This window comes from Sciurus vulgaris (assembly GCF_902686455.1).
Source record: "Sciurus vulgaris genome assembly, chromosome: 8".
Taxonomy (NCBI): Eukaryota; Metazoa; Chordata; class Mammalia; order Rodentia; family Sciuridae; genus Sciurus; species Sciurus vulgaris.
The window spans coordinates 120694420-120719643 of NC_136468.1; the positions used below are offsets into that span (position 1 = coordinate 120694420).

Below are 25224 nucleotides of genomic sequence, written 5' to 3' on the forward strand. Positions count from 1 at the left end.
CTGCTAATATCAATTCCCTCTGATTGGCTTCTCCTATCCCTTAAGTGATGGCCCAGCAAAGGAAAGAGGAAACCAGAGTGATGTTTCTCAATTGATGCCATGCCTATAACCCCCTACCCCTACATGCAGTCTAAGCATGTGCCTTCAGGACCCAGTTCCCCTAAGCAAACTCCTTCCCCACAACCTCCCACTCCCACAAAATGGTGAAGTATCACTGTTAGGTGGGAAATTAGGTGACTGTAGGGGACAAAGCTGAGCAGCTGGAACAAAGAAGCTGAGCTGCTGGAACAAAGACCAGCTCACCAAAGGTGACCAGAAATTTAGCAGCAAGGTGGATGGAAAGTTCCACTGATCCTTCACACCCACCTGTCACTGAACAAGATCCCCTCCCATCCCAGTCTATAAAAACCCTGGGCAGCCAGGGCCACCTGCCATTTTCTCCTGGTTCATATACCCCGGGGATATGGGAATTTCGCAGGTGAGCCAAATTCCAATAAAGCTTGCTCTGGCCACTTTCTGTCCCATTGTATTTGGCTGCTAACTGTACCCGCCAAGCCCGCCAAGCTTACATTTTGTCCTGCCACGGAGACCCGCGGAGCTTACAATCACAAGTCAGCTTCTTCCCCAGGAGCAAAAGTTCATGGGTGCAGCACCTCAGGGCCTCACAGGGTTCCCACAGGCATCAGAGTTGAGGGCATAATATGCAGTTCTGGGTGCAGGGGCTTGCACACTGCTCTCTGCTAACCAAGCTAGACTTTCCAAACCTTGAAAAGCCATTTACAATAACTGTGCCTAGGAAATCGTTCCCATTGGAATGATTTTATGGCTGTGATATCCCTGTTTACTGGTGAAGAGTTCTGCCTCCTCAGGTGTTGAAGTTTGAACATCAGAGAAGCACGCCAAGGCAAGCATAATATGCAGGTTTTATTTAAAGGTAATAATATAGACTTCTCTGGAAGGGCGAAGGGGGCTATGGTTGATGTTCTAGAGTCCTAGGAAGAGAGCACACCCTACATTTTTTACATTAGGGTCTCTTTCCCGCCTCCTTATTTCTCCTTCCTTCCTACATGACTAGGCCCAGGAGTTGCTGGTGACACAGCAAAAAAGGTGAGCAGCAGATGGCAGGGGGAAGGGCCACAGGGAGGATTCAGGCAGGTAGGGGCCCAGGGGGCATCAATTAGCAATTCCCTGCTTGCATCTTTTGGTGAGGGGCATTTAGGCAGGTAACCCTGGTGACCAAAAGGGCTCTGGAGACACTGACATTCCAATTTCCCAACTTCCCAGACTCTGATGGCCTCCATTCCTGGATTTGACCAGATTTCCTATTCTACACTAACTGCCTGTCCTCAATTCTGGCTTCAGCTGCTCTGTATATAATGTGCCTGGATTTTGCTTCAAATAAAACGGATGGAGCTTTATTCTGCGTAGAGTTGCCATGTAAATAATTTTATGTTGGTAATGTGTAGAAATGTCACGCCTAGTCTTTGATGGGGAAAGCACAGGTTTTGGATGGTCCCAGATTGACACAAAAATTGCTATGTAACAGTGAGAGCTGCAGCCTGTGAGCCTGTGAGGAATTATCCACCACAAACATCAGGCCCCAGCTGATGCAAACAGAGACTGTGAAATAGCTGGGTAACAGTTGGATTTCCAGGAGGTGTCAGTCAAAGCTCACCCAAATGTTTATTCTTTGATTCAGAGAGTCTAGTTTTAAAAAATCTGTGAAAGCAATTAATGATTCTGGCAAAGATTTAGCTAGAGGCCCTGTAGAAAAACAGTTGGTAATATCTAATAGAAGGTCATTTGAGTAAATGATGGTGGGTACTATCTAGATCATTCTTGACAATTTTGAAGTACTGTAATTATTGACATCTAAAGTGTATGTGATACTTTTATAAATAAGAGAATTTAGACATATGCATTATATATTTTACATGTTTGAGTATACATGCACACATATATACTTATATGTACATACATATATGTTTATACATGTACCATACAAACATGTACACATGTTTAGGCACATACTTCCCCATTATGTGGGGGTGGGAGGTGGTGGAGAAGTTTCCTAATTTCTTGGCTTGTCTTTATTAATTTCTTCGTTTCTTGGGTTCATTTGTTCTGTCACCACTTCTTGAGTTGAAAGCTTAATCAACTTGCATTCATTTGCTCTTGCTTCCTAATAAATGTATGTGATGTCATCTATTCTCAGAATACCGGTTTGTGATTTCCCTCTGGATTTCTTCTTTAGCACAAGCATTATCTCGTAGTTTTTATTGCTATATCTACTTGCACAGATAAAATTTAATATTATAATTCCTAATTCTAACAACCTTAGGATAATACCAGTAGATATTGAGTATCAAATAATTGAATCTTATAGTACTGGCATTGTGCTTAACATCAAATACTGGAAGCATTTGTCAAGAATTAAATCATTTTATATGTGATTTTAAAATCAAATATGCAATACATATATAAAAACTTGTGTGGCCTGTGTAACATAAAGAGTAGCAAACCGTTGTGTATGCAAGCTTTTATTGCCCACCCTCCTGCCAGCACTTAGCATTGAATTTTGCTTATCCTTATAAGTGTAAAATAGTATATCCTTTGGTTTTAATTTGCATTTCCTTAATTGCTAAGGAGATTGAACACACTTCCATATTATATTTAAAGTTTCATTTTTCTACTTTGATATTTAGAACTGCAATTAACTGTTTTTAACTGAATTTTTATTGAAATAATTATTGATTCATATGTAACTATTAGAAATAATGCAGAGCAATTTCCTTAACAGTTTGAATAGTTTGACTAAAGGTAACATTTTACTTTTGTTGACTTTAATTTGTTCTTATTTTTCTAACTTTTTAAGTTAGAAATTTAGGTTATTGATTTTTAGCATTTTAATGCTATGAATTTACCCCAAGTTATTGTTGCAGCAGCATCCCACATATTTTGGGTATGTTGTTTTTCCATTCGATATACGTAATTTAAAAAATTAACTTGGAGTTTTCTTCTTTGATCAGGGATTATTTGGAAGGGTATTGTTTAATTTCTACATGTTTAAATCTTTTCTGTTGTCTTTCTGTCACTGATTTCTACTTTTCCAGAGAACTATTGATTTCTAATTTGATTACTGCTAGAGAACAGAAATGATATGATCTCAATGCTATTATGTTTGTTGAGTTCTTTTATGGTGGAAACGGTTTCAAAGTAGTAGTCCAGTTGTTACAAAATCAGTTCAACCAGGAATATATACATAACCACAGATTTGAGACTTGGGCTCAAATATCATCATACTTGAAGATACTTGAAATGCACGGATCTCACAAAGTTTTCTTGATAAAAGTTGTCTTAAAGTCTTTTATACTATTTCTACTATAGAGGTTACGAATTACTAAAATAGTTTTATAATAAAGTATGGAGAAAGTTTATCATGAAAGTTAAAAACAGAAGTAATATGCATTTTGATTACTGGTTCTAATCCACCATTCGACGCCCATGTGACAGGCCAGTGGCCTGTGATGGAGCTCCTCTCATCCACTTGGATCCTAGTTCTTCTTCCAAGTCTGTTCTGCATCACCTGTTAAAGAATATGGGGCTCCACGATCTTCTTTAGGCCTTACCACTTGGTAAGATTTGGGGTTTGTGATAGGTCATTTTTTTCTCCACACTGTGACCTAACCTCAGGAAATTTTTTGACATAATTCCAAAAATATGGCCCAAATCAAACTTCCCAATATCCTGCACTTCGACCATTTATAATTTGCTGGATCATTTTTTTCTTCCTTCAGTTAAAGTATTTCTCCTTTCTCTTATTATTATTTAGCTTTGCATCCAATATTCATAAATACCTCAAGTTTTTAATACTAGTGTCCATTGGTATCCTACATACTTAATTTTCTGTATTTGTTTATACAGAATGGATTTTAATTTTTTCTTTTCTTTTTTTTTTTTTTTTTTTTTTTTTTTTTACTGAGGATCCAACTCAGCTCCTTGTACAAGCTAGGAAAGTGCTTTACCTCTGACCTATGCCTCAAACCTCTCTTTTCATGACAATCTTACTGCAGCTGAGCTCAGGGTTTGATATTCAGAAATACATATTATTGCATCACATGTCACTTTATTCATCTTTTATATTGTCAATAGAATAATTTTCTGGCTTAAAAAGATTTTGTATCTCTATTTTATTTAAAGGTCTTACAATATAAAGAAACTTTTTATTAATCACAATGATTTTGGTGTCATTAGGAGGTCAGGGAAGTCTTTCCACGGAAGATGGCTAAGGCAGAATATTTAAGGAATACTTTTTTAAAATGTGAAAACAAAGAAATTTCTTTGTGACCAAAATACCTAAGAAAAATTCAACAGGCAAAAACAAAAGATTAGCAGAATTAAATATTACAAAGGATTAATAATAATAACATATAAAAGAAGAACATGAAAACCCCTAGTGGGAAAAGGGCTAAGTTCTTAAATTGTTGCCACCAGGACATGGAATACCAATGCACTGCAGGCATATAGAATTTTCTGCTTAAAAACTAAACATAAGCCACAAGCTGGTCAAATGAGTAAAGAGAACAATAACAAATACCAGCAAGCGTGTGGGGAAGGGAGTGTTTTCTAATACTTTAGGAAAGCACCAATTATGTTCCCGAGTTCCTCTTGATGGCATGTATGAAGGAGCCTTCAAAATGTGTTTGTTGCTGGGTGTGGTGGTCTATATCTTTTATTTGGATGGCTCAGGAGGCTGAAGAAGGAGGATCTCAAGTTCAAGCCCAGCCTGCATCTCTTCTTCCCTTTAATGAGTTTGCTTTCTGAAATCCATCCTAAGTCATTAACATGTTGGCCAGGATTTGTCTGGAGGACTTTTAGTGAAGCTCTGTTCACAATGTCCAACACCGGAAGGGTAGTTGAGCAAATGGTGACAGACACCTATCTGTGCTCCATTCATAATTTTGAAGAACTATATTGATTGGCATCTAAAATATATGTATATATATCCACCATGTTTTAAAACTTTGTGTTTATGTCAAAATGTTTCTGGGGTTATCTCTGATTGTTGGCATGATGGGTCATTTCTGATACTACTTCTCTTCAGTTGATTTTCCAGAAGGAACATCTTTCCTGCAGTTGCTGGGTACATTACTCACCTGATAATGCACACAGATGATTGGTCCTATGATTTTGTCTAGCTCTGAAAAATTAGAGACCTTTTATTCAAATAAGACACAAGAGGCATCAACATTTCCACCTGCTGCCCTGCAGCTGGACAAGGCTTTGCTGTCTGGATGCCTCACCTCCCAGGCTTTACCCAGACATGGATTTTCCTGGGAAAAGCAGGGGTTATGGCTAACTTTGATGATGTTCCTGTTCCAGGTTCATGTGATGGAAAATTGCTTTTTATTCTCTACCTTAGGCTTTTTGCAATACAAATACACCTTTAGGGTCATGATTAATGTGTTTTAATGGGCTACCCATTTTGAAAATCAGTGAAAAGAATTTATATTAAAAATAGAAGGCAATTAGATTGATTTTGATGACCTATTTTTAAACAATCCCATTATTTATGGATCTGAAGACTCTCAGGACATCTTTCTCTGGAGCATTCAAGGTTCAGCCCTTCTGTCATTATGTGTGAATAATTTTAAACAGGAAGCACCAGGATAATGAATAATTTTCTGAATCTCCATTTAAAAAAAAAAAAATCCACCTATGCAATGCTGTGAATTTGCCCTTCCCTCTTTTTGTCTTCCCCCAGGGTAGCTCCTCCTCACCTCCCATGATGTTTTGGAATTAGCTGGAAATGTATAGGAGATGTTCTGTTTCAAAGGCAAAGTTTTGGTGCCTCTAATTTTAACGTAAAATTAACTTTTAAGTTAAATAATGCTAACTCTTCTCTCAATTACCTTTATCTTTTTAAACTCAGTTACTTTCATCATTGCTTCTAATGTGCTTATTTCTGGCAAGAAATATCTATTTTCATCTCTCTCATTTTTCAAAATAAACATTGTTATAAAATCACAGTATTTAGACTCTGTAAGAATTCATTGTTTTTTCATTTTTGGTATTTTAAATATTTTGCTATGTCCGAGATTTTTTTTTCTCTCATTGAACAGGAAGTATATTTAGAATTCTTTATGAATTTTCCTAATTCTGTAGATTCAGAAAAAAGTAGTAACTGCTTTTCCATACCTTCTCCTTTCTCTGGTCTCTGAGTAGTATTTTTACTATGCTGTTGCATTTGTATGCAAAAAATGCTGTGCTTTTTACTTGCAGTCATTTCTTTGAAATTAATAGTATAATTTGCTAGTATTCTGAGAGGAAATTACAGAAACAATGAAAACTGTCCCCTCTACCTGGAACAATCAATAGTCATTTGCTGTAGGCACCATGAAACCTGATGGACAGTCTCAGAAGGAACTGTGAACTCCTGGAGTTCAAGATCGTGTGGTGAAGGGTATACACACATGCAGGCTAGAGTCGAGCCAAAATCCATCCCCCAAGAGGTAGTGGCAATGACTTTGCCCTGCTGGGCTGATCCAGCTAATATTTCCTGAAGGTTCACAGTTCACCAGACTGAGGGGGCATGTATACCCTGTCCCTTCATCCCCAGCACAGTTCCCAGGGTCAACACTTTTATCATTCACATTTTATAGAGTGAACACTAAGGCTGGGGGTGGGGGGGGGGGAGGTGTGATGTAATTTATCCTGGGTTCCCTAAATAACTCTTAGTGCAACTGGAGTTAGAAACTACATAATGGGTTTTGGAACCCAAACACTGTAACCTATGAGTTCCCCTGGCATATATCTTGTTTCTATGTTTTCCAGTCTTTCAGGGCTCACATGAGAGGGAGACTGGGATTTTCCAAGACAGACTCTGGCCCCACTTTGCATCCCATCTGTTTACTTCTTGGATCTAACACAGGGCTAACAGAACCAGGCTATGGCTGGCTGTCTCTTGAAACAAGAACAAAAAACACCAAAGTTTGCCTTTTTATTATTCCAAAGCTCATGGAGAGAGATTTTGAATACTTAATATCATGGTATGAGGAGAAATCAGTTGCTTTTTTCATTTGAGGGAAGTTGGCCAAAGATCAGAATGGAATCTTCTTCTTGGGCTCTAAATTGATGTTTAAGATCAGCATTAGGTTCATAGCTCAAGGTACAGAGTTCCCAGTGCCAAATGGCCCACAGAGCTTAGTCTCCTGCTATTAACATCCTCACTGGGGTACGCTTCTCAAAGCTGATGAACCTGCCTGGATGCATCATTATCACTCAGTGCCCTATGTTTACATGGGGGGCTCACTCCTGGTGTTGTGTGTTCTGTAGGTTAGGACAAGTTTCTAATGACACATAGCCACCCTTTCAGTATCATATGAAGGAGTTTCATTGTGCTAAAAGTCCTCCATGCTGCTCTATGCATGTCTCCCTTCCCCTTAACCCCTGGGCATTACTGAACTGGAGGAGTCAAAGGCCAAAGAACTTGCCACCAAACTGGGCTAAATTTACACTCTTCAGTTTTCTGTACATAAAAGTAACAAAAACTTTTACCACCTTTACTATGTGAGCCACAGATTTTGGACACAGGACGTTACCTCCCTAGTGGTGTCAGAGCTCATCATATCTGTCATTATGATTGGTCCTGGTAGCTTCCACCAGCTTAGCCAGAGCTCCTTTGGCTTCTGAGTTAACAGTGCTGCACATCTTCCCGTGGACCACATGTCCCATCCTGGCCATCATCCCCTTGGTGATGTATAAGGGCCTCTCATCTTGCAATCCAGAGTGGGCAGGATGAAAATCAGCTCGAAGGATCCACATCATGAGCAGTCTTCAGCAGCCACGACTTCTTAGTCTCTTCCATGATGGTGACAGTATGACACCTGGTCAAAGGACTGATAGTTTCTTAGTAGGGATGGCCTCTTTGCCAGCAGCTTTTTTCTCAGCCTGGGCAACAGCCTCAGCTTCTTTCCCTACTTGGTTTCTGGTGTGTACCTGTGGCCAGCTTAAGCAGCTGTGTAGCTCTTTGGTGGTCCCAGGCCTGGGTGAACTGGTTAATCAAGGGGGCACTTTCAGCTGCTTATTGGGTATGGCCCTTTGCTATTGCAGCCAGATGTAGTGGGACCCCTTGGCAAGGTGGGTGAGGTCCCTATTGCAACAGACATCCTGTACAATGCTAAAATTCTTAGACCTTTTCTCCAGTAGGAGACTGTCAACCTTCCTGGCCTCTTCCTTACTCATGACAGCAGAGGCTGGGACCCCCTTCTTCTCTTAGCCTTCTTTCCTTTTGGCATCTTGGGCAGCTGCAGAAGGGAGCCCACATGTGTCCAGGTTGCATGGTTCTTAGAAACCAAATAAGTTGTTACAGGACAGCTCGAATTTGGTGTCCTTCCATCAGTATCCATCAGCAATAGGAGACTGGAGCATGGACACAGGGTTTTCCCTGTGACAGCTTCTCTGACCATTTTTCCAGATGAAGAATTGTCACATGGAAGATGGCCTGCAAAAAAGGGTTTTCCCAGGGTTTCTTGGCACAGACTCTAGCTTATTAGTTTAGACACATGTCCTCTTAAGGGGTTGCCTTGGAGATGACAATCCTATACCAAGGGGGACAGTCATTGTTTCTAATCATCTGATATCATGTTCATGTAAGTGATTTTTATGTTGTCTTTGAACATTATGAATGTGCAAAACAATTTTGAAGATCAGAAAGTAAATAACCATACTAAACAACCTATATTTTGATATTCAGAAATGTTTCTTGTTTTTTATTCATTTGTAACATCTTTGGTTTCATGTAGATAGTATAATGTTGAACCCATTTTACTTAATGTTATCAGAAGCTCACCTTCAAATTTTGATTTAAAATATGAATCATTATTTAGGCATACAGCCACATTACATTTTGACACATGCACAGAGTCAGGAAATCACTCCCATTATCGGGATATAGGACAAATTTTCCCCCTGCAGAATTCCTGGTGCCTTCTATTGTGAAACCCTTCCTCCTCCCCAGGTCTTGGCAAGCACCCTCTACTTATTGATTTCAAACAATTCTGTAACAGTCAGAGAATATGCTTTGTATGATTTCAAGTATTTTAATTTGTTGAGGACTTTTCATGGTCCAAAACATGACCAGTCTTGGTGACTGTGCCCTTGAGAAGAAGTAGAGTCTGCCATTGTTCCTGGGTCAGTTGAGTCACATTCTTTGGCAGTGGTGCTCAGGTCTTCCACAGCCTTGCTGACTTCCTGTAGACTTGTTCCATTGATCATTGTAAGGAGTTTTGTATTCTCCAACTGAAATTGTGTTTTTTACTATGTCCTTATTCAGTTCCATCAGTTTTGCTTCATGTATTTTGAAACCATTGTCAATGTCATTTAGGGTTGTTATGTTTTCTTGGTGAATTGGCTGCTTTGTCCTTTTGTACTGTCCCTCTTTATCATCAGTAATTTTTCTTGTTCTGAAGTCTAATATTGTTACAGTATAACCATTCCATCTTAGTTTGGATTAGCATTTGAATGGCATATTCTATTTCTTTTATTTTAACTCATGTATGTCTTTATATTTAAAGCAAATTCTTTAATAGATAAGGTATTAGGGTTCTCTAGAGAAACAGAATAAACAGGAAATATGATTATGAAAAGGGAATTTATTAGATTGGCTTACACAACCAGAAGCTGGATAGTCCACAATGGCCATCTGCAGGCTGCTGAGCTGAAGGAACCAGCAGCTGCACAGTCCAAGAGACTGAAGCCTCAGAACAAGAGGGATCAATGGTGCTACTCCAGTCTGGAACTGAAGGCTTCTGGAAACTTCATGGAGAATCACTAGCAGAGTCCACTTTGGAAAAGTGAAGGAGTAAGAGTCTCGTATCCTCAGGTGATTGCAGTAGTAATCAAGAACCCATTCAAGAAGAATCAAGCTTGCATCTGCTGCTGCTTTCTTGTTTGTCTAACTTTTATTCCATCCAAGCCACTATCCTATTGGACAGTGCTGCCCATGCTTAGGGAGGGTCTCCACTTCAGGTTGCTATTCCACATACCAATCATTCCTAGACACACCCTCACTGACACACCCAGAAGCCTCTTAATCTTTGGCCTCTTAATCCAATCAAGTTGACAATTCAAATTAACCATTACAGTTAGTAAGTAATTGCGCATTTCTTTATAAACACTCCAGTCTGTTATCTATGCCTTTTTTGTGAGTTTAGACCATTTACATTTAATGTAATTATAGATAGGGTTGGAACACCATCTGCCTCCTTCCTAGTTGTCCTCTATTGTTCCATCTGTTCTTTATTCTCTCCTATTTCAGTCTACTTTTAGATTATTTTCTATAAATATATAGATCTTATCTCCAGTATTGTCTTAAAATTTTTAAGTGATTTCTTGAGGTTCATAATATACATTCTCATCTTATCAAAGTCTACCATCAAATGATATTATACAACTTCAAACACTGCATTAGAGCTTTCCAACAGTATAATTCCAATTTTCCCCTTACATTCTTTCATTCTTTTGCTGCTTTTGTCAGAAATTTAACTCCATACTACATTGTTTCTATTTTTGCATCAGTCAGTTATCTTTTAGAGCAATTAAAACATGAATCTTTTTTTTAATGTGTCTTCATTTTTGGCTTGCCCATAGACATTTTTTTTTGCCTGAAGAATTTCCTTTCATATTTCCTATAATATGCCTGATGGAGAAATTGTCTCAACTCTTTTGTCTGAAAAAGCTTTTGATCCTAAGCACACTTTATGGTGATTATGAAATTCTTACAGTTCCCCTATTTTCAACATCACCTGATTGTGTGGTTAGTTTCTGATGAACTCTCTCTCTCCTGATTCTTATCTTTGTTCTTTTGTATCCCATGTATCTTTTCCTGTCTGCTGTCAAGGTTTTTTTTCATTGATTTTTAGTAGCTTGACTCTGATGGGTCAAGCTTTTGCCTGTGTACAGGGTGCAACTGTAACTGTGTTGCTGTTGAGTTTTTATTTATTATTTTTACTTTTTTAATATTACTGCTCCACCCTCAGCTCCCTGACCTTTCTGAATGCCTGTATTATACTGTGTGTGTGTGTGTGTGTGTGTGTGTGTGTGTGTGTGTGTGTATGCATGAGTGAGGTCTCTTCAGGTTCCAGCTCTTCTCCCAGCACTAGACTGATTGCTTGCTTATCTATCTAGCTATCTATCTACCATTTGGTGGTGCTGGTAATGGAACCAAGGGCTTTACCTATGGTAGGCAAGCCCTGGTCCAGCGTTTCTTGTTACTCTGTGCTACAGCCCTGGATCAGTTTTTTTTGTTACTCTGTACTACCCTTGTATTGTGGGTTGTCTGTTGTTGTGATCCAGCTCCCGTCTTAGGGGGAGAATAAAATTTTTACATTAGAGAAGATAGCCTAAATAAATTAAATGTTAAGTCACAGAATTGGAGAAGATACTTTCAATGTAACCACAATAACAACACAACCCAACCCTACCCCAATCAGAAAAGAAACACCAAACTCATTTGCAAAACGTCAATATTTAGAATAGGGATTTTCTTCAAACAAATAAGAAAGTAAATCAATTGAAAGATGAAGGGCAAAAGACCTGAGCAGGAATTTCATAGAAATAAGCCTTTCTTACTGTGTGTCTCATTACTCTTGGATTGTGTTATTTATTTTTTTACAATTAAGAATGGTGTCTGCTGTGCATGTATTGTATGTACATTTTTTCTGAATTTGAGATGATTTCCTAGGAGACATTCCTGGAAGGAAAAACATCAAGATATTGAACAGTTAAATGCTCTTGCCTGATGAATAATGCCCTATTGCTTTTCAGAAATTGTGGTTCAATTTGAATTTTCATTACTAATGTTCAAGTTTTCCTTCTGTTATTAGTACTGAACATAATCATTTAAAAATATTTACTAAATGCAGAAAAGGATCTCTTTGTGCATTACACTGGGCATGACTTTTACTTCATGAAACCAGGTTAGGTAGAACATGTTATCATACATTTGTTAGGCCTTGGTGTCTATTGTAAATTGTGTTGCTTTTCTTAGTCACTGAAATATTTTATACTAAATTATGCATATCTTTGTCATATTATTATAGTTGTTTTCCATATCTTATTGCTTCTTTTACACTACTTGAAATTTTTAAAAATAGACAAAAGATTTAAATTATACTGAAAATCTGTCCATCTTTTCATTTGCAATATCATTATTGTTTTAAGTCTAACAAATATCCATTTCTTGACGAAGATGCATTTACTTATATGTTCTATTAAAAGCACTTTGACTTATTCATCTGGAACACATTTATGTATGTGTTGACAGGCAAGATTTGACTGAGATTCTTTTCCTCCTTCAGACCTACCCAATTATGCTGGCACTTTTTCTTAAATGGAAAGAGCAACTGGGAGATTAGTATTCTGTGAGACCAATAAGGCTCAAACTTAAGACCATCCTTTGTATAGGCTTCTCTGTAGTATAATGACTTGGTCATAAGTTTTATAAAAATTTCAATAATAAGATGCCTAACTATAATCAATTATGACATCCAACTCTCCACCCCAATTTCCCCTGTCCCAACTCCCATTGGGTTGGGTGGCTTTCCATTGGTCATCACCATTGTTTGGGTGAGGGAAATGGTACTGGAATTGGGCTTAACTTGGGACTAGTGAGGTATGCCTTGGTGCAGTCACTTCTGAATTTATCTAACTTATTGTTAGTCATCCTGGTGCAGGAAGGTCTTCCAAGGAAGTTCTTATTGCCCAGATTCCCTCAGGGTCATCCAGCAAAGAACTGGAGATGATGTTATATCCAGTACCTGAGTATATGTGAGGAGGTGAGAACTGTGTTTTGAAATCCATCAATGGAAACTTCTTCCAATTATGAGATATGTCAGTTGAACATTGAGGATTTGGTTCTCATCCATGCCTCATCGAAATGGGAACTTCTCTCCTGTTGGGAATATACTAGATGAGGCAGCATATTCTACTACAGGCATGTCCTCATTTTCATTTATTTCTTTTTTGATGAGATCTGTGCAAAGTAGAATTTATCTGAGTTTATTTTTCCCACTAACACTAGGTCTAGAGAGATTTTATGACTGCTGATGGGCAGTTGACTCCTTAAGTTCTGCTTCTCTTAGGTTTGTCAAATGGTTTTCTCTGCTTTGATGGACACAGCTATGCTCATGCCAGGAAGCAGAATGGGACAGTGCGAGCTATAAGTCAGGAGTCAAGGTTTGTGCTTTCTCCATGTATCTGTCCTGGCTAGATCAACTAATGGTTTATATTTTCTTCACTAGCTTGTAGATTTATTTACCAGAAGTGTATTTTATGTCTGCAATTCATGGGGTTTGACTTTCACATTTTGCCTTGAACCTATTCGCCTTACTTTGCTAACTTAACATGCTTGCCTGCTTCAATTTACATTCTTAAAAACAATGTCCTCCTCAATGCAGTGTATAATCAGAATCTTTCATCTCTGTTAATGTGATAGGTTAGGTCTTACCTTGTTTCAGTTTTTCTTGTTATGTTGATCATATGCTTATCGGTTTCATGGCCATTGTTTTTCTTTTTCTCTGTCAGCTATAATTTTTTTTTGTCCTTTGCCCATTGTGTTAGTCAACTGTCCATTACTGTATCAAATACTGAAGATAAATGAACTTAAGAAGAGAAAAGGTTTATTTTGGATCACAGTTTTGGAGGTTTCAGTTCATGATTGAGTGGTCCTTCTGCTTTTGGACCTGTAGCAACTTAGTACACTATGGTGGAGGTATGCCTTCCAAGGGCACACCCCCAGTGACTGGAAGACCTACCACTAGGCCCCACCTTTTAGGTTCCACTACCTCCTAATAGCACCACTGACTGGAGACCAAGTCTTTAAACGTGGACCTTTGAGGCATTCCAGATCCGACTGTAGCACCCATTACATGTATTTCTTAGGGTTATCAGTGGATCTCTTGAATGTCCTTGCCTGAATGACTTTGCTTTGGATAATATAATGGGATTAGGAGAGAGATCCTGAAGCAACCCTCTTCCTGCAGCTAAATTTCTAATAGCAACAGTATGTTCATTAAGCAGATACTATGCTAAGCAGTTAACATACACAGCATGCTTCCATCACCCCAACAAAGGAGGGAGTTGACCTGTATTGAAATCCTAATTCTGCAATTTGTAACCAAGTCCACCCTGGGCAATGTGTCTGAGCCTCAGTTGCTTCACCTATAAAATGGAAATAGCATGTCTTTTTCAGAGTTGTGGGGACAAAATAAAATGAGCTAGGTAAAGTCACCTGCTGCAGTATTTGGCAAAAATGTGTTGGTTACTTAGGAACGTTGACTTCCTAACCATGCAGGTATGGGGCTAGAGAATAGGCAGAAGAGGGGTAATACTTCTAAATCACACTGCAGTGATGTGAGTGAGACTAATGGAAGTAAGTCCATCTAGGGTATGCAGGTGAGAAAGGAAGCTGGGTGCAGGTGCCATTTTCCACAACTTTGTTGTTTCTTTCCTCCCCTGAGTTCTGGAAAGAACTACCAACTTATTTCAGAGAATAGCTCTTGGATCTAGCTTTAGGGTTCTAAAGAGTCAAATGGACACCCAATAAGTATCAGAGCAAACATGAGAGCAGAGATTTCTAAATTGCTGTGAAACAGGGACTTACGATAAATTACTTTCCTCTTCTCCCTTTTGAAAGGCAATACTCTAGCATTTCCAGGTGCTGCTTTGAGCTCTCGTGGCCTTCACAGCACACCTACTGTGTTACAGATGAAGACTAATGGACCATTTTGCCCTCAAAGGGTATCACAAAATCACCCTTCTTTACCACAATGCTGAAATGGGCAGGTCAGGGAATGGTGCCTTGAAGGCGGTGGCTGTGGCTTTCTTCTTTATTGGAATGACAGCTCTGATAGCTCTGAGGACTCGGGTGAAGACATTTCTAAACCACTGTGTTTCCTTGGGCTGAGCTCTTTGGAGCAGCTCATCTGGGGGAGGGTAGAGGGTCAGCTCCAAGGCCCATTCACATTGGGGGTTATACATCCATTTTGATGTTCACTTGTTCTTTAATTGAATACAAATCCTGGGGAGGGGAGAATGTCTATTACTGTCACATAGAAGGTTATTTACTGTGAAATTTACATCCTGAAAGTTGAGCTCATATGATCCTACTTCTGGGAAGAGCAGGTAATGAAGGAACACATTTCATCACTCCTGGAAGCAATTAGACCTGGTGCAGGCTCAGAGGGGAGCCAGTGACTTCATAAGACCACCAAAAGAGCCCTCATGACTACTTACCTACCTTGTTCTTCTCTGCAATTCCACCGTGTTTGGAAATGTGGATGAGAAAGTTGGCAACACAGTTGTCCCACAGCTGTAGAGCACATGCACAGTTTATGATCCCAAGAAAACTGAATGAATGATCCTACTCTATGCTTCTGTGGTGATGCTGCTATGTCAGGTTTGGTTTCCCTTGAAAGTGTCTCTGAGATGGTGTTGAACACAGGATGTCTATTTGAGGTGCACCTTGAGAAAGGGAAGGGATGGAAATGGAAGTGACAGGGGGAAATCTTTTTGATTGGGGAGCCAAAAACCCTGGTCCAACAAGGGGCTCTAGAGTTCAGTGGTTCTTCAGCATTGTCCGGTTGGACCAAGACAGTCAGGACTTTGGATGTCTATATAGATCAGTCATTGGGTTTGGATCACCCCAGGAAGGGCTTGAGCATCTCTCCATTGAAACAGTGCCCTGAGAAGCACTGTTGAGAGGGTCTGTGCTCTCAGCAGCTGGGAGACACAGTGCCCTGAGAAGCACTGCTGAGAGGGTCTGTGCTCTCAGCAGCTGGGAGACACTTCACATCTGGTGGGCTTTTCTTAATCAATGCAATGTTAGTGTCCACCATATTTTAGGGGTTGCAGAAATGTTTTGTTTCCAAAATTGGAAAAAATGGATGTATCCTATCCTGGATTATTTTAGTCTCTATGAAAGCATATGATTATATATTTTTATGTATCTCTATATTTTATGGAAAAAGAGGCCCATGAAGACAATGGTAACTGGTGACCATGAAAATCCTAATGTAAACCCAGTGAGTCCTTCATAAAGGACTGTATTCTTCACAATTTTTGAACACAGTTTTTGCTTTTATTTCAGGCCTTGCTTGTTATCCTATTAAGCAATTTCTCTTCATTTTTCTAAATCTTTTGATATGTGATATGATCAACTTCCATTGTGGTATCTATCAATATGTTCACACTGTTTTTGCTTTTTTTTCTTCTTCTCTTTTTTATTTTCATTAATTATTGTGAAATTGATTCATAGCACAGATGTAGATTGTGGGGGGGGGGGCACTCTGCCATCCTGCATGGATGAGAAAATGGTTAACTGCTGGAGGAGGATGTTGGCAGTTTTTCACTCAATAACCCAAAAAACTTATCTGTTCAATAAACACATAAGAGCCAATACTCTTTTTAAATGAGAGGAGGCATGATGGGTCTTCCCATACCAGCTATGGCTTTTTAAAACAATAACTTGCCCAACTCTATTTTATTTATAATATACAGGACCAGAAGGAGTTTCTTCTGTGATGGACAGGATAGGGTGGAGTTAGGGGAGCCATTCTCTTAGGGGGAATATTTCAAAAGGAGACAGGGAACCTCTCCCACACAGTGCCACATGCTTCCTGGCCATTCCTAGAAGTCAGACCTCTGAGTCCCATGACTCCACCTAGTCTGATTCTGCTAAATAAGGATGACTCCCCACAGTAGACCAATAAAAAAGTAAGCCAAGTGAGAAAATTGAAAAGATATTTACTTGGTGTGTGCATGTGTTTCTGTTTCTTTGTGAAAATAGTTTGTATCCTTAATATATGAAAATTTCTTATGAATCAAGAGTGATAGCCAAGCAGGACAGCACAAAAATGAGTGAAGGATGAAAACAGGCATATAGAATCAATAAACATAAAAGTGTCCAAGTACTAGTCATCAAATAATGTATATTAAAATAGTTCTACCTTTTAAGCTTTCACTCTTTAAAAGCAAATACTAGATTCCCATGTTAGTGGGAGTATGATGAAATGGATCATAAGAGGGATGTGTGAACAAGTGAATTTACCATCTCCTTGTTCTGCAAGCTGGAAGTCAAAGAGCAAGAAGGCAACAGTGTTGGTTCCTCCCGAGACCTCTGAGGGAGACTGTTTCATGCATTTCTTCCAGTGGCTGGTGGCTTGCTGGCACTCTGTGGCTTGTAGAAATATCACCCAAGTTCTGCCCTCATCTGCATGCTGTTATCCCAGTGTGCGTCTGTCTTCAAATCTCTGCTTTTTGTAAGAACAGCAGTCATGTTGGATTAGGGTTCACTTCAGTCCAGCATGATCCTCTACTAACCAGTTATATCTGCAACAACCCTGTTTCCAAACTGTCACATTCTGAGGTTGTAGGAAACTTAGAAAGAGAGATGTCTCGACAACTGGACTCAACCCAGATATTCTGCTGTCATTGGTCTGGGGTGGTATATTTGTTGGGCTTTTCCAGAGAGACAGAATCCATAGTCTGTCTGTCTACCTGGAAAAATGCAAGGGGGCTTCCTAAGAAAATTGAGTTGTATGATTATGCAGGCCATCTGCAATCTGGAGACTCTAGGATGCTGGTAGTATGGCCCAATCCAAGACTGCAAAGTTCAGAAACAGGGAAACCAATGGTGTAATTCTGAGCCCAAGGTCAAAGGCCTGAGACCCAGGGGGCTGCTTGCTTAAATCCTGGAGTCCAGAGATTGGAGAACCTGAAGTTCTGATGTTTAGGAGCAGGAGGAGTGTTCGAACTCCAGGAGAGGGGGAGGAAACCCTGCACATTCCCTTTTATCTCCTCTTTCATTCTACCCAGGTCCCCAGTAGATTGAGTAGGACCCGCCCACATTGAGGGGGGCTCTCCTCCACTCAGCCCACCAACTTGCATGTTAACCCCCTCTGGAAACCCCCTACAGAGACAACCAGAGTAATGCTTTGCCAGTTCTCAAGGTCTTTCTTAGCCCAGTCATGTCGACACCTAAAACCATCACAGGTGTCCTGATATTAGTGTTTTTTTTTTTTTTAAGCTCCCCAATAGCTACCATTGGACCAATGTGAGAATCACACATTAATTCATTTTATACTTCACAACAGAAAAGTCAAGTACCATTTTAATTTTATTGGTGAGGGTACTAAGATAGAGATGTGGCTTGCCTAGGGCTACAAAGCAGGACTGTGAGGAACACCATGTGACAGAGACAAAGGCTGTGGCTTTCAGCTCACTTCGTGGGCAAGATCTGTCTGCAACTGTGCACCTGTGCAATGCCAGCTGCCTGGGTTTGATTTCATCTATTGTAGTTTTAAACTGATGCACAGGTGAATAAAAGGCTTTGTAACTGACAAGAAACTATTTAAATATGAGAAATGATTATTTCCAATTTTATCAAGTCCTATTTGCAATCTATTCTCTTGCTGAAGGAAAACAGTAACTGACATCATTGGTTTCATCCCTTTTATAAAAAAATAAATTAGGTTTCAGTTCTACTATTTTTTCAAGTTATTATTACTATTATTATTATTATTACCAACTAGCTAAATTTGAAATGAAATTGAACTTGTTAGAAAATTTGGGGAAGAAATCTAGTGTGAAACATTTGGAGAAACAGAGTTCACGCCCCAGGATTTGAGACCAGCAAGGCATTTCTGAGCTTGTCCTTAGGTACAGTTTTCTCATAGGGGCCTCCAGGATTTGCTTGCTAGGTCTTGGTGATACACATTAATTGTACTATACATACCAAGCACTCTCTCTGTGGCTCTCTGGGAATACCAGGATGCACAAGACATTGTGTACTGTGTCATGACACAGTGGAGGAGCCTGAGGATGACATGGCAGTTACTGTCACCATGATGCATGACCCAGGGAAGAAAAAGATGGAAAGAGGCAGGGGCCATCTGAGGAAGGCTCTCAAAATAGGAAGTGCTCAAGATGGAGACAGAGAGATGGCCAGGCAAAGAGGAGAGAGAGGGCCAGGGTGAGAGCAATCCCACATCAAGAGCATGGAGAGAGCAGATTCCAGGCGATGGGGGAGCCATGTGATTCCACTGCCGAATCAGGTTCCAGGCAATGGTGAAGGGAGAAGACACTGGTTATCAGCCAGTGGGTCAGGGTCAAGTATAGCCAGAGAGGCTGGAGGAGCTCATAAGGTGGTTGGGCCTCCTGGTGGGCGGGGGGTGTCTTGTCCCCTTAGTGACCCAGGCAGTCATCTTGTCTTGAGGTCATACAAATGCCTCTGATGGTGCACATGCCATTACTGCTATCTTGGCATCATCTCTATCATGTTTCTCTTAATTCTTCTTCCCTGAAACTCAGGAAGTTTCTATTCAACATAGAGCAATCACTTTCTTTTTTTGATCATTAAAGACTCAAGAACAGAAAAGAGCACAAAAGTAACAAGAGCAAGATAGTAGGAAGTTAACCATCATCAACCAGGTCTGAGTTTTGAATTTTAGTGTTGTGATGGGGCTGAGACCCCCCCACCTCACACCTGTTTTTGTGACCAGATGTCATGTAGAAGCCTGGGAAAGTTCATCTTATATTGATTGATGTGGCCAGAGCACCCACCTAATTTGGCCGTTTGTCTAAGTCAGGACAATTCTTTGCTCATCAAAATTTCTCGTAAGAATAACATCCTTTATGGGGTCAGAGAAGCTAATGACAAAAACATTGTGAAAACTCACACCATATCTTCAGGGGGTAAAAGCTGGGGAAAACAACTCATTTTAAGGATCAGCTTGATTTTTATCTTAGATGCTGATTCTTTCTTCAAGAAAAAACTCTTGAAGTGGAATCTATAATCTGTCCCTTTAAAGAACACATTTCAGCACCCAGTCCTAAGTGGTTGTAAGCACACAACATCACAGGACATGATTAATAATTGGTATAGATTAATGGCCAATGAAAAAGACATAGCCACACTGATCTATATAATTACTGAAGGCATCCTCATACATTTTTCATAAAAGTGTCATTTCATTGGTTTCTTTTTTCTCTAAAATTCAGTGTATTCAGACTTTAAGTTGCTTTCAGTAATTGCTAGGAAATGCTTTCAGTGGTGGAGCTTTTCTCCATGAGGGCATCTCAGGGCCCTGGGATTCAGAGATCCTTCCTTACTTTCTCTTCCTGCCTGACTTCTTAACTGAGTGGTGATGCCAAAGAAGGAGCTGGGGATGACCAGAAGGACCTGTGGGCACACTTCAGTGGCCTGTCATTCCCAGAAGGCTCCCACAGGCTTCCCCTAAAAGGTTGTCTTAGAAGCCTACAGGAACAGAAGCCAGTGCCCAGCTGGCAGGAGAGCAAGCTGATAGCCTGAAAGGCATGGTGCATCAGGGAAGGTCTGGACGAGGGCTCCATAATGGAGTGAGGCTTCAGTGTGTTCTGGATTCACTACAACAACATAGTCATTAGAAGAGTAGTACTATGTACGAGCAAGCATAACAGCAGCAGCAGCAGCAGCAATGACCTCCTGGTCCTGATCAAAAAATGGATTACAAAGAGCACATTGTCTAGAGTGTCAGGCAAACTTGGTTCCATTTTTTGGCTCTGACACTCACCAGCAAGCTGAGATTTGGAAAAGTTACATTTATATGTTTGAGTCCTGATTTCCTCATCTGTAAACTAGAGTCATGATACCTATTCTAGGTGATGCAGAGAATTTCATGAAGTCTAAGGTGTTCATACCATTACTAAAAGCATTTGAAAATTAATCAGATCAACCTACATTGGTAATAAGAGAAAAGATCTGTCCCCAGGGTGTGCTTCCTGGCCCTTTGGTTCCTATGTATAATATGGAAAGAGTAATAATGAGCACAAGTTCTCCGGAGAGTTTAGTGAATGATCAAAATACTATGAAACTTTAAAAAGCAAACTTACCAATGAAGATTAGTTTTGGAATAAACAAATTTTCTTTCAAGCATTATGTGTTAGCTTTCCATTGCTGTAACAAAATGCCTAAGATAAACAATTTACAAGAAGGGAGGGTTTATTTTGGCTCATGGTTTCAGAGGTTTCAAGAGCTCAGTCCTATTGCTTTGGCCTGTGCTGGCACAGTGCATCACCGAGGGGACATGGAGCAGAGGAGGCCTGTTCACCTCACAGCCACCAGGAGGCAAAGAGAGACAGGAAGGCCCAAGCACACACTCCCAGTGACCTGGCTTTCTCCCACCAGGCCCCACGTTCAGAAAGCTCCACCAACACCAATAGGCTGGCAAGCCAGCCTTTGCCACACGGGCCTTTGGGGGACATTTGAAATCCAAAATATAGTCTATCATTACTAGAAAATCCCACTTACTGCAATCAAAAATAATTCCGTATCACTTCCTAGGCAACTCCCAACATTATAACCTTTGCCCAAGGATTTGGCTGTTGTTGATGTGAACAAGAATTCCAGAAGACAAGTGCTTGAGCAATAAGTTGTGCTTTTTCTTCTCATTTAATTTCCTTTTTCCCTTTTTCCCCTCCTCATCCTTCTTCGTGATTGACCAGGGAAAGTGAATCCTTGGTATCTGAGGGTGAAAGGGGAACTTCTAATTCTGACTTTGCCATGAAGAGTGGCTGTCATATGGAGGCCACCAGTACAATGGGGGGAGCCTGGGATCAAGGAGGATAAAGCCCTTACTTTTCTCCAGGTGCTGCTGCTGCTGTCGATGCTGTTGCAGTTGCCTGGAGGTCTGCTGCCCTGGGACACCCAGAGGTTCTCCAGAGGTTTTCCGGTGCAGCTGCCATCTACACTGCTGTCACCAACACCCCTGCCACCTGCCACCAAAGCTGCTGCCGCTCACTGGAGGTCACCAGTAGGTCTTCTCTCTGGGTGTCACTGCAGGTGCAGCCAAAGATGATGCTGACGCCACTGCTGCCACAGTCCTCCCACCTGATGCCAATGTCACCGGTGACTGCAGCTGCTGACCCCTGCCTGCTGCCACCAACTCCTGATACTATCACTTCCTCCACTGCCCAGAGGTCCGCTGTCATGGAGATTCCAGGTTTGCTTGCACGTGGCCACTTCCATTTTGAGACACTGGGCAGAGCCTGGGGTCCATTTGGGGTGCCAGAGTTTACTGACAATGCTATATTGGGGCACAGATGCCCCTGTCTGGGGACACTGGCCAGGACCTGGACATTCAGTGTTGGGGTGCCTACAGATTTGACTGCAATGGGCGTCTTCCTCCTGGGAGTGGGGATTGTTGCCATCTGGTTACTGTCTCTCAAGATTGCTCATCCCTGGTGGTCTCCCTCCAAATCCCAGTGGCATTGAGATCGTGGGACTGCAATGAGGCCAAAACCAGGACATCTGCGGCCCAGATTGGTGAGATAGTGACTGGGTCTGCCAGGGCCACTCTGGGCCAGGAAGCCTTATGGGAAGTCAGAGACAGGGCTGAGAAGTGTTTGAACCCTAGCAGTGACAGTTGTTTAATTTTCCACTGAGATTATTTTATTTTTAATTTTTATTATCTGACATCTCTCTCCACCATATTTGGAGCCAGGTGTTTTTTTATTTGTGCATCAGTTTGTTGAGGATGGTGGTATATCCATGTTGTTTTGCAGTTCTGCTGTATATTCTTAAATTTTTATTTTTTTTTTCTTTATATACACTCTTCCTCTCCCTTGTCAGTCTTCCTAGATTCCCTTTCTACCTCTTCTCCACCTAACAACCAATCTCTGTTGGTTCCTCTTCCATTCTTCCTGTGGACTTTTGCTTCTGGCTTCTCTCTTCTTCCCTCATGAACACCATGTCCTGCATTGTTTCTGTTCTTGTTTCTGTTCTTTCTTTGACCACTGTTTGAGATTGTTAATCTGTTTGGCAAATTTTCTGTTTTTATTGTGGACAGTGATTGAACTCATCATTGTGATTTATAGCAAGAGTTCAGTGGTCAACTTGCTGGGAGCTATTAGATTTGATACTGTATATTGTTTTCACTGGGAGTTGTTGATATTAGTCGCCCTCTTAATGGTGAGATACAGGAAATCTTCAAGGACAATATAGGTCTACAGGATAGAATCTGTGCTGCATTAGTTCCATAAACTAGATAGGAAAACACACAAGTAACATGAAAAACCAAGTGAACAAAATGCCACAAACAAAGCAAGATGCCCCAATGAGAGAAGCCACTGACAACACAATAGAAGAAATGTCCAAGGAAGAGTTTAGAATGTACACGCTTAATCTGATCTGCAAACTAAATGATGATATAAAGGGACAAATCAAAGAGAAAATACAGGAAGTATAATGTCACTTCAATAAAGAGTTAGAGATTGTGAAGAATAACCAAGCACAAATGTTTGAAATGAAAAAATAAATAAATAAAATTATAAATTCTATGGAAAATATCACCAACAGGCTAGACCATTTGGAAGATAGAACCTCAGACAATGAATACAAAATATTTATTTTTGAAAATAAAGGTGACCATGCAGAGAAAATGATAAGAATCCATGAACAGAAATTCCAAGAATTATGGTATAACATGAAAAGACCAAATTTAAGAGTTATTGGGATAGAATAAGGAGGAGAGACACAAATTAAAGGAATGCACAATCTTTTCAATGGCATAATGTCAGAAAAATTCCCAAACCTAAAGAATGAAATAGAAAATAAAATACAGGAAGCTTACAGGACCCCAAAATGTACAAACTTACAGCAGACCCACACCAAGACACATTATAATGAAAACGACTAAAATACAGGATAAAGATAAAGTATTAAAGGCTATGAGAGAGAGAAAAAAAAGGAAATTACACATATGGGAAAAATAATTTGGATCTCAATTGATTTCTCAACCCAGACCCTCAAAAGTGGGAAGTCAAAGAATGAGATATTTCAAGCTCTGAAAGAAAGTTGATGCCAGGAATTTTATAACCAGCAAAATTAAGTTTCAAATTTGAAGATAAAATCCTTCCATGATAAACAAAAGAATTAAAAAATTCACAATTAGAAAGATTGCACTACAGAACATACTCATCAAAATATTCCATGAGGATACAGTGAAAAAAAAATAGTGAAAAGAAGCAAAGGGAGAAACTATAATCAAAGAATAATCAAAGAAGAAACTAAATCAAATTAAAAGCCAGAAATAAACCAAAGTGCCTGGGAATACAAGTCAGATCTCACTAGTAACCTTGAATATTAATGGCCTAAACTCATCAATCAACATACATAGATTTGCAGATTGGATTGAAACACAAGAACCAACAATATGCTGTCTCCAAGAGACTTCACCTCATAGGCCAAGTCATCCGCAGACTGAAGGTGAAATGATGGGAGAAATCATATCACTCATACAGATTGCAGAAACAAACAGGGATTTGCATCCTCATCAGATAAAGTGGACTTGAAGCCAAAGTTAATCAGAAGGGACAAAGAAGGTCACTTCACTTTACTGAAGGGAATTATACATCAGCAAGACATAATAACTGTGAATATTTGTGCCTGAAACAATCGAGCATCTATGTACATCAAACATACCCTCTTTAATTTTAAGCATAAATAGACCAAAACACAATAATAATGGGTGACTTTAACACACCTCTCACACTACTGAACAAATCTTCTAAACAAAATGTAAATAAAGAAACCATAGAACTAAATAATACAATCAATAATTTAGATTTAACAGACATATGTAGAATATTTCATCCGTCAATGAGCAAATACTTCTTTCTCAGCAGCACATGGATTCTTCTCTAAAATATACCCTATCTTATGCCACAAAGCAACTCTTACTAAATAAAAATATGGAGATAATACCCTGCATTCTATCAGATAATGGACTAAAATTAGAAATCAATGATAAAATAAAAAAAATAGAAGTACTCTAGCACATGGAGATGAAATAATACACTATTGAATAATGAATGGATAGTAGAAGAAATCAAGGATGAAATGAAAAAAATACTTAGAGGTAAGTGAAAATACCTATATAACATACCAAAATCTCTGGGACACTATGAAATTCATTGCATTGAGCTCATATATTAGAAAGGCTATTATCAAAACACAAACAATAATAGATGTTAGCATGGATGTGGAGAAAAGGCACACTTTTACATTGCTGGTGGAGTTGAAAATTGGTGCAGCCACTCTGGAAAGCAGTGTGGAGAATCCTCAGAAAACTTGGAATGGACTCACATTTTGACCCAGTTATCCCACTCCTGGGTTTATACCCAAAGGAC

General features: G+C 39.8%; 1 protein-coding gene across 2 annotated transcripts in view; it reads left to right on the forward strand.

The window, feature by feature from the left end:
- The window catches only part of LOC306667255 (immunoglobulin lambda-1 light chain-like), a 759848-nt gene that overhangs the window by 237041 nt on the left and 497583 nt on the right, over positions 1-25224 (forward strand). The window lies entirely within an intron of this gene.